Here is a 10,455-nt window from a genome sequence, read left to right on the forward strand (position 1 = left end):
CAAAGGGAAACCAAAAATTGACTGAAATTAAAAATTAACTGCAACATATTGACACTAACATGTAACTCACCTAAATGTCACCTTTTTCTCCTTAAGTCGCCTAAAGTCACCTTAAATCGCCTAAAGTCGCCCTAAATCGCCTTAAGTCGCGCAACATTTTGACCAAATTTTCCTAAAGTCGCCTTAAATCGCCTTAAGTCGCCTAAAATTACGGCGACTTAAGGTCCCAGAGTAGGCCTTATTTCTAAGATGTCACGCGCGACTGAAATCACGACTTCGCGCCGCGGTGATGTGACAAATGCACGTGATAAACAAATCGTCCTTTGTCCTTTGCTCATTTCAAATTATTGTACCGGCGGTTGCTGTGATGGCAGGTGCGCTTGATTTTACTGTTTGTTACGATCTTACAAAAGTATACATTTCAACTCTGCGGATTGTCTGAACACGTAGATGTTGCATTTATCACGGATCAAAAATGGGTATGACTCCTCAGCGACTGTTATATACTTTGAAAGGATCTGGTTCAGTTTCTCTCCGAAGCACGCGGTCTAATGCTGTCTTGTGTGTTAATCCAAGAGTCTTCTGTTATGTGAGTATAATACACAATATATGCATAACATGTTACTAAGACGCTTAAGTATACGCCGTATGAGAAACAAATGAAGGGTAGTAAACATTTATATACTCCCGCCTGTACGGCAATTTTAGTTTTTACAGGGTTCCATGCTCAGCCTCGCTGTTCTCAGTCACTTGATGTCACGTCACCGACCTCTTTCATGCTCGTGTAAATTTGATGGTGTTATTCTTATGTTGTTCTTTATCAGCCAATAATTAAACGTTCAGGCGTAGCCTGCAAGCTTCTGAAAATAATTGAGTAAAGCCGTGAATATAATAAAAAATGTAAGTTACATGTATGTAGATTATTATTTACCGGTAACGTAACGCAATACTCTTTTGAAGCGGAAGATTGATAGCCTGTGTACCGACCCCCTTCCCCTCCGATTTTTATTGAGGGGAGGGGTTTGTACACAGGCTAAAGATTGATTTCAGCATTTCTGAAAAATTCCATAAGAATTTCCTGAGAATTCGTAGGGAAATCAACGTAAAGTAATCGGCTAAGAAATAATTCCGGTGAAATCCTAGCGTAGGACTGTGTGGAGAAATTTCGCAGAAGTAAATCTTGCTTTTTCAGAATAATTTTCGACGGTTTTGTATTCATTTTATTTCATGAATTTAAATGGTATTTTCATCCTGTTTTTGTACTGTTTTTATGCTCTTTCGACCGATTTTTGTACTGTTTTCAGACAACTCTAAGGCTATTTTCTTACAATTTTATACTGTTTTTGCATTTTTGCATCCTATTTTTGATGTATTTTCACAATATACGCGTGCTATTGCTTTTCTTCCTCTGTGGTATTTTAATACTATTTTCAAAGTATTTTTATTGTATTTGCAAATACGATTATTTTACTAAATTTCGAAACCCATTAAAAAGCTATTAAAATATATTTTGAAGCGTAACATTTTAATAGCGTTTTAAACAGGTTAAAACACCTTTAAAATCAGTCGAAAAATATATTAAAAATATATTTTTGGACCTATTTTAAACCTGTTTTTTTCAAAATACGTTTAAAATTGCCATTAAAAATAGTTTTAAAATAGTATAGCAAATTAAAATATGTTTCTGAAACTGTTTTTATCCTGTTTTTATTCCGATTTATAAGACATTTAAAAACTATTTTAGACCTGTTTTGAGCCTTGCAAAAGCCCTGGAATTTTTTATATATTTTAAACGAATTTAAAAATACATTAAAAATTCTTTTTTAATAGCGTTTTAAACAGGTTAAAACACCTTTAAAAGCAGTCGAAAAATACATTAAAAATACACTTTTCACCCTATTTAAAACCTATTTCACAAAACAGGTAAAAAACAGTTTTCAAAAATAGCTTAAAAATACATTCAAAACAGTGTTGGATTTGGTAAGGGTGATTGGCTATCTTTGCCTCGATGAGACTGTTTCCGTACCGGACTGTACCGAAGCAATCACATCGCCCCATGTAAGGAAATCCAGGACAGTCTTGGATTCTGGATTCCACTCGTTATTGGGATTCCGGATTCCATAAGCAAAATTTTTTCCGATTCCGGATTTTCTTACATGGGGCGAAATCACAACACAACAAAGCATGCGGCCCAAGCGGTCCGATTCTTTCGCGTCATTCGAGAGAATCGAATGGAGTGTGCTGCGCGTGTACAGTACAGTGTACCTTGTTTCGGAGTGGTTGTTTCTTTAATATTTGTGGCTTAATTTAATCTTAGATTTTTTAACAAGTTGTGTCTGAGAAAACTTGTTTTATTCACTGTGAAGCAAACCGGCTCCATTTTGATGTTTGTTACAACCGGTAATCGAAGCACGTTGTCACACTCGCTGTATGAGTGCAGGGATGAGTGACTGCAAGTTTAGCTTCTCTTTTTGCAAAATTGATGTAGTCGTCATTTTTCTCTCTCCCCGCCACGTGTCGCCTTTTCTCGCGTGGGGTGATTTTCACGCACGCTTCCGTTTCGCTCGCTCAACTATCCCTGAGGACAAATGGCGGACTACTCGTAGTCTACGCTGTGCCCAGCTCACGGTTTAAGTTTTGTTTGCATGATGTTCTGAAATTCTCACGGATTAAGGATTTCCGGCAGGGGCACCCAACGACGGTTTTCTCCTGAATACATTAAAAACACTTCTTAGGCCTATCCAGAGTACTTTTAGCTATCAAGAAATACATTATAAGCGGTGCTATAAAATTTGTATCTGTTGGGTCATCCTAGGGGAGCTTGAGTCCTTTCGAAATTACAAGGGCTTGAGTATTATTTTCCTGAAAATTTTAGATGCAATTTGACTTATTACGAAAGGTAGACATTTTCTGATTCCTCTCTCTATCACACTTTTGAATCCCAAAATTTTAGATTTCCTTTTTTCTACTAAAAATAGCCTAACTGGGGAAGTGAAATGTGAAAATTAAACTTCAGAAAATCGTAGGGAATTTGTTCGATAAGCTTCGAAAATTGTACATGAATGAAACAGGTCATCTAGAAATCTTTCGCCGTCCTCAAGTAAAAGCAAATTCTAGGTAATATTTTCTTCTCCGAACAGACATTTTACAGAAAACAGTCGTTGGGTGACTCTGATTTACAGATCCAAATATAGATATATACATATAATTGCGGCTTAAACTGACTCTAAACCAGCTATTGATCATGAGAATTGCATTGTTACTCAGTCAAGATCGTATTTTTAAACAACTTTTATAATAAACTTCCATCTTGTTTTTTTTTTTTTTTTCTCAAGATAATGTGAGTTTGTATTGGAGTGTGTAGTTCCTCTCCCTTGGTAATAGCTTTTGGGATACTGTAGCTTAACTGACAGTCTTTCGAATGTTTTGTTATTGCCAAGACCATGGCTTCGGTTCTTCACGCGAACCTATTTGTTGCCGGGTTGGCTTTGTACTTTTAAAAATTACCGGGTGAAGATTGGGGACCTTGTCAGTTCAAGTAGGACTGTTAACCGAGGCTGTCCACAGGGATCCGCTCTAGGTCCCTTACTTTGGAATATATTCCAGAACGATTTGTCGTACTGTGTAACAACTAACTTGTCTATGTACGCGGACGATCATCAGATCTATCACACAGGAAGGGATCAGTCCTCTGTTATGTTAATGCTAAAGGAAAGTGCACAGCAGGCCACTAATTGGTACAACTCAAATCTTCTAGCTGGGAACTTAAAGAAATATAAAACCATGAACATCGGACATGACCAAAGCGATAATAATACCACTCAAGTGATCGGGGTTAAACAATCATGATATTATTAGTATAACTGACTCTCTCAAATTGTTGGGTGTCACAATAGATTCTAAGCTGAATTTTTCAGAGCACATTAACATGATCTGCAAAATTGCCGGTCAGAAAATTGGCGTCCTTATGAGACTTAGAAACTTGATTCCGACAAATGCTAAACTTATGCTTTTTAAAGCAGCAATATTTCACGCACCTTACATATTGCCACCTTGTGTGGCACTTTTGCCGAGCCAGTGATTCTTGTAAAATCGAGCGGATGCAAGAAAGGGGCCTGCGTGCTGTTTTTAGGAACAATGTTAGCTACCCTGAACTTCTAAAAAGAGCAGAACTGCCAAGTTTACAGAACAGGAGACTACAAGACATTTGTGTTTTAATGTATAAAGCCAAGAACAATCTATGCCCCCCCCCCCCCCCCCCTATATCAGTGACATTTTTATTAAGCATAGATCCAAGTATAACTTAAGGTAGTCTGATTTCTCCGCTGCCAGGTACAACACGGTAACGTATGGCAAGCACTCCCTCCGCCACTTGGGGCCCAATCTCTGGTGAATATTATCCCAAAACTTATCAGCTTAAAATGTTTCAAAAAACAAATAAGTAGATTAGATATAGTAACACTAATGGATAATGGATGCAATTGTTGTCATCTCTGCAATTCATAGATATATTTGTCATACTGTAAATATTGTTAATGTCATTATTTTTTTTTTATACCTGCGCTTATATGTAAATATATTTTTTTTACTTTAATTTATATTTATTTATTTTGTGTCCCCTAATTAGCATAGGTTTTTTAACCTAAGCTAGGAGGCTTCTTTAGACACCTTAATAAACTTTCATCATCATCATCATCATCATCATCATCACTTAATTGCTTTTACAAGAGCAACTTTCGTTGCTCTGTGTCGTGGCGAGAACGGTACTGCTGATACGAAACGGTTACAGGAGAATTTGTTGATACCTAACCCAACTATAGGGAGAAGAGTGACGTGATATACGTATACCATGACAGCACAATTTCTGGCTCTTAACAATCTTAAAAGCGAAATCACTACAACGGCGATGGCGACAGAAGGAAGAAGCGACTTCCCGGTATTAGCCTCCTAGCAAGCTCTCCATGTATGGCGCCCCTCGCACTCGCGTCTCCTTTGGTGTGCTGTTCTCGCGTGACAATTCGCGAGTCCCCCAAATGGAGAGCTCCGGAAGTGAATGTTTGTGCTAGTTATACGTAGCGTAGTTGCTAAAATCATGTTTTTCCTAAGTTTTCCGAAATCTTAACAGTTTTCTCTTGCAGTAATTAAGTGACTTAGCCAAAACCCGGGGTAACCCCCTTACCTAAGGTTTACTTTGTTTTAAAAACAATACTATTATGATGCTGAAAATTGATACGATGTATGTTACTAGCCAGATCATCTGAGGGCTAAAGCCTCCTTTCTCGGTAAACTCGGTACACTCGGTACAACCGGTCTTTTCTTTTACTGGCGGCAGTAGCTTTCGTCGAAGGAGGACTCTTTGACGTCGGCCTTACCTCAAACATCAAGGCACACAACACCTGTTCTGGTGGCATTGAAGATACGTTCAAAAGTATAATAAACTGAGGAAGAGGGTCCAAAAAGTTGCTTGGCTGTACTAAACTGTGAAATAGAGTCTCATCGGGATGGGAAATAGTAACTACTGCATACATGACGATTTTTCCATGAACAAATTTCTATTGTTCCCGAGGGCTGGCCAATCAGAGTGCTACTTTGGATAGGTGCTTGGCGACCCTAAATGCGTAAATTGGCTACTTTTTAATTATTTATTTATTCCATGTAATTCTTTTCATCTGCAATTTATTATTTCTATTTTTTTTTTCTTCTTTGTGTTTTACAACAACAAAAAGACTTCAGGGGGGTAGTTCTGAAGTTAATTTGGAACAGTGGAATCAACGAAGGACCAAGAGACCGGCCAAATTTGTTCGCTACATAACGAGGTTTCGTTCTTTTCCATATATATTACTATAAGTGGGGTAAAGAAAATCTTTAGTTACATCGAGGAATTCGTCATATAGAGGTTTGCCGGTTATATCGAGGTTCCACTCGCCTGTAGTAAACAACAATTAAACACTCCATAAGCCTATATATCGGGGTGCCGACAACTGAATATTATTCTGCAATTTATCGCTCTGTTCATTTTTTTGTGTGTGTGTGTTTAGCTTTTCAAAGAAGTAGCAGTTTCTTCCTTCCAAAAGTAAATACTTAAGTAAGAATAAACTTGATATTAAAATCACACTTTTCACGAGACTGATCATCGATCTTTGCTAAGGGAGCTAAACTACTATGATCTAGTTATCAGTATATTTTCTTGTCTGTATGAATTCGAATTTTTGAGCAAAGTCTGTGCATTGATCATCTTTTTCATTTCTTATTTTCCCAACAGGTTACAGCTGCCAGTATCGATATGATTCCCAGGCATTTCTTTTCTCGCTGGTTAACAAGCCAGGATGGGCACCTGTGAAACTTCCTGCTTATAGATATTACGGTAATGCCATATACGACTGCTCGTCTGATGGACCTACTTTCGGAGGAGGCCATGACTTTCGCATTGACAACTACGCGTCATCCAGTGGCAGTAACTATGCCAACCTTGGCTATACTTACAGCCCACCGAGCGGGTACAACTACGGAAGCACCTTCACCCAGACATTTTTGGCAGGAGGAAGTAATAATTATTATTTCACACCAGACGAAGTGGAAACATTTTACGAAACAACCTAAAAACTGTGGCATCGTATTCAGCTTCAAACTTGACAGTCAATTAATATTACATTGATTATAGCGTGAGTATCAGACCTTCCTTGTCTCTCCTTCCCCTTTCCCCCCAGAAACTCCTGATACTCGGGCTACATTGATTAAGCCAGGATGATTTTTTTTTATAAACTAGGCAACGAAAAAAAAAATCCTTTTTAATTAATATTTGTCAAATTAATTTTGAGGCCTGTAAGTTACAGTACTAAATTTGTACCACCTTATTAAACTGATCTTTAATATAAACAAATGTTCTGATTTATTTCTTTTCAAACATTTCTCCTCGTCTAATTTGCAAAATCTACACCTGTTATGTTACTTATTTCGAGCTGTCTAGTCAAACCTGGAATATTAAGCCTACATTATTTTGCATTTTTCGTTTTATGTTTTACCTAGTCTTCTTGATCGCAATAGACTGTGAAATGATATTTGAGAAGCAGTAACCACTGGTGCGAGCGCTAGGTGAATCTCTACTGTGCGTGTGCTATGTAGACTACGAGTAGTCCCCATTTTCCCCCAGGGATAGTAGAGTGATCGAAACGCTAGCGCTTGTGAAAATCACCCCACGCGAGAAAGGCGTCTCCGTAGTCTAGTGCTATGCGGATGAAACTGATGTAACTCGAAGAACTTTTTAAGAAAGGCTTATGAGCATGGCATTAGTTCTCCTAGCATATAAGCAATTCATTTCAGCAAATCCTAATTAAAGAATTATAGCTTTGGTGGATAGAATGAAGTACCAGGAAGTTCAGGTCTGAAATAAAAATAAATAATCTAAAGAAGAAAGCAATGGTTAATTGGAAAGCGATACATCTGTGGACGTAATTGTTAAGGTTTAGCAGAAAAATATTTGCTTTGAATTTTACGTTAATGCATATCCCAATTAATTACTCTTCATAAGGATTGATTAATAGTAATATGAACCTTTATAGGACTCTGAGAAATCGGGTCCCATTTTTACTAAATCGGATCCGAATAAGATATGAGACTAGAAGTAGAACTAGAAATAATAATAGGTTAAACAACATCTTGTCAGAGACAAATTCCTGTCAAAAACAAAACCACAGAAAATAATTGATCATTGAAACAGGCCAGTTTCATGACCTCTCAACGTGTACACGGCTGAATCTCAGCTAGCCGTCTCCTCGAGTGGCAACCTCCCAGATAGACTTCTGAAAGCACTGTTCGCTATAATGCCGTCCAGTGAGAGGTGGAGCGGGGCACAAAGTGCTTAGAAAAAAAATCTCTTAAATTATTAGACGTAAAATTACCTTTTGCGGTTTTCCGGAGCACTGGATAATATTTTAGCAGGTATGTAACAGGATCACATGACAGTCTGATCGGTCAACTTCATCTGATAAATCATGTTAAGAGCCAGTCTCTGTAAGATCCTCATATCGACTTTTGCCCACAAAATGGATTTCGCTCATAATTTTTCTGTAGACTTCTTTTAATAAGTATATAACAAATATGAAACTAGATTGGAGAAATTCGCTTCTGTAAATTTTTTTTAACGAATTTTCTTTCGGCGCCACATGAGGGCCTGAGATCGGTCATGTTGAAACGCAGACCATGCAGACTGCAGACTGCAGACTGTGCAGACAGTGCAGACTGTGCAGACTGAGTGTTATTATTTTTTTTCTCGTAAAATTTTTACTATAGTTTCCCGCTTCCTCTCATTATGTGCACTGTACATCACTATCATATGTGCACCGATGTGTACCTGCAAGGGTCGTGGCTCAGCTGCGCCGCTTTCACGCAGGAGCGAGAACGATGGAGGAAGGTAAGCTGTTTCTTTCTGTAACTGTATTATATTGCCACGATTATTTAAATTTTTTTAGTAGAAAAAGCTTTTTCAGGTTAAGTGACTTAAAATAAAACCCTTTTTGGCTTCCTACAATAGTTACGAGAGAGACATTTCCTCAGTTTCCTTGATTGTTGATGATCGTCTTTGGTTTCACTCTGTAATTCAAACCGGTGACTTGCCGTCATTTCTTCAAATCTTACAGACACCGATGTCATCCTTCTTAGCTCAGAATATCAAACCGAGACGTTTGAGAGATGGGCCTTGCTTTAAAATGTGTAAATAAATCAACGATATATCTAAGGTGACAGCGCGATGCTGTTAGTGAGTTCTTCACTTCTTGTGTGCCTATCATTACTTGGCTGTGTAGCCGCGTGATGCGGTTCCAGTCGAGACCCACAAATTGGCCCTTGCTCACCATAGAGTCTCCAGTAGCTCAAGTGGTTAGAGCATCCGACTAGATCACGGAGGGTCGTGGGTTCAAATCCCATCTGGGACTCGGATTTTTTTTCCGAGTCCTCCTCAAATTAATATCATGTGGTTGTTATTTCATCTTTAATAAACGATATATCTAACTAAATATTCTGATTTCCACATGTTTGGCGGTTCCGTAAGCGTCAGAAGTAAGAGAAGAAGGGCAGTGACTTGAAACTTCTCACAGATAATGTTCAATGAAAATTAAGACAAAATATACCTAAAATACACGGCGGGGGATCTAGTTCAATGCGCATTCAAACCCCCTCCACATCTTCGAGATGTACAAATAATACATTTGTTACTAATTAACTACCTAGTTTTGCACATAGGCGTACGGGCAATTTTCGGCCAGGGGGGGCGGTAAACCATTTGCCCAAAAAATTCTTGCAAGTTGCCCAAATTTTTACAAAACAGTCGAAAAGAAACGAGGGCCATACGATACAACAACATAGTCCGTACTGGCATATGAAAGTGCCTCGATACAGTTTTTCAGGGTCAATACCTGCCACGTTTGGGCATAAACTACGTCGCCATAAACAAACATTTGGAAAAATTGCCACCACAGTTGTATTAGATAAAGATGAAAATTTGTCACGATCAGGGTTGCAATGACATCGGAGTTGTCATAGCAGCTAAATGACACCACTACCTATTATACTTGCAGCATTATTTCTAACTATGAAATCGTTCCCGGGAGATTTTTCCTCCAATAGTCGCCTCGATGTTCGTGAAGTTAAAACGGAATCTGTAAGAGCGTTATCGGGATATTTTAGGATAAAGTTTTTATCATTAGAAATACAGTAAAAAAGGGAAAATCTTGATGTTTAGCCGTTATCTGTAGAAAACGAAGCGCTTTTGACATGCAATTTCAACTCATAGTAGCTTAAATCTTTTTAAAAATCTGTGTGAATTATTTTAGAGATAATTCTGGTCAATTGGTACAAAGAAGGATTTCATTAGTATGTATCATGGCGCTCTTGTTAGCGGTTTTGTAAACATTTCGGTCTACTTTAACAAATTAGTGAATAATTTGAACCACTTGGTAAATTTTTTAAAAAATTTAAGATTCTTCTCGTAATTCAAAGTGAGAATTAGTCAGCCACTTCTTCAATTTCATATCAATCGCTGATGCTATCTGCCATACACTGTTCTACGAGCGGAGATGATTCAGTAGAAAGTTAGGCGGAAGTTTATTCTAATCAATTCGCGATTGGAAATAGCTCATTGCAGTACAGTGCCCAACGATAAAAAAAACTCAGCATATGATACCCTTCCCTTATAAACAGAAACTCATCACGTGCTTGGCAACCACTGTCTCGTGTAAATGTAACTGGATTATTACGCCGACTTCACGTTAAAATAGAAAATACTTATCTCTTCAAAATACTAATAAAAAAACATGTCAACGTTTTTAAAAGCTGTCTTTGCCCAAATTTTCTCTTGCTGCCCAAAAAATCTGAGTTGCCCAAAATTTGGGGGGGCTGCAGCCCCCCTCGCCCCCCCGGCCCGTACGCCTATGGTTTTGGAGCTGCATAAACAAGAACCAT

At 38.1% G+C, this 10,455-nt stretch overlaps 1 protein-coding gene and 1 pseudogene across 1 annotated transcript in view; both read left to right on the plus strand.

The window, feature by feature from the left end:
• Positions 1-6,600, plus strand: part of LOC140946500 (uncharacterized) — a 31,906-nt pseudogene extending 25,306 nt beyond the window's left edge.
• Positions 1-10,455, plus strand: part of LOC140921542 (uncharacterized) — a 471,050-nt gene that overhangs the window by 191,195 nt on the left and 269,400 nt on the right. The window lies entirely within an intron of this gene.

Source organism: Porites lutea, chromosome 1 (genome assembly GCF_958299795.1).
Source record: "Porites lutea chromosome 1, jaPorLute2.1, whole genome shotgun sequence".
Lineage (NCBI taxonomy): Eukaryota > Metazoa > Cnidaria > Anthozoa > Scleractinia > Poritidae > Porites > Porites lutea.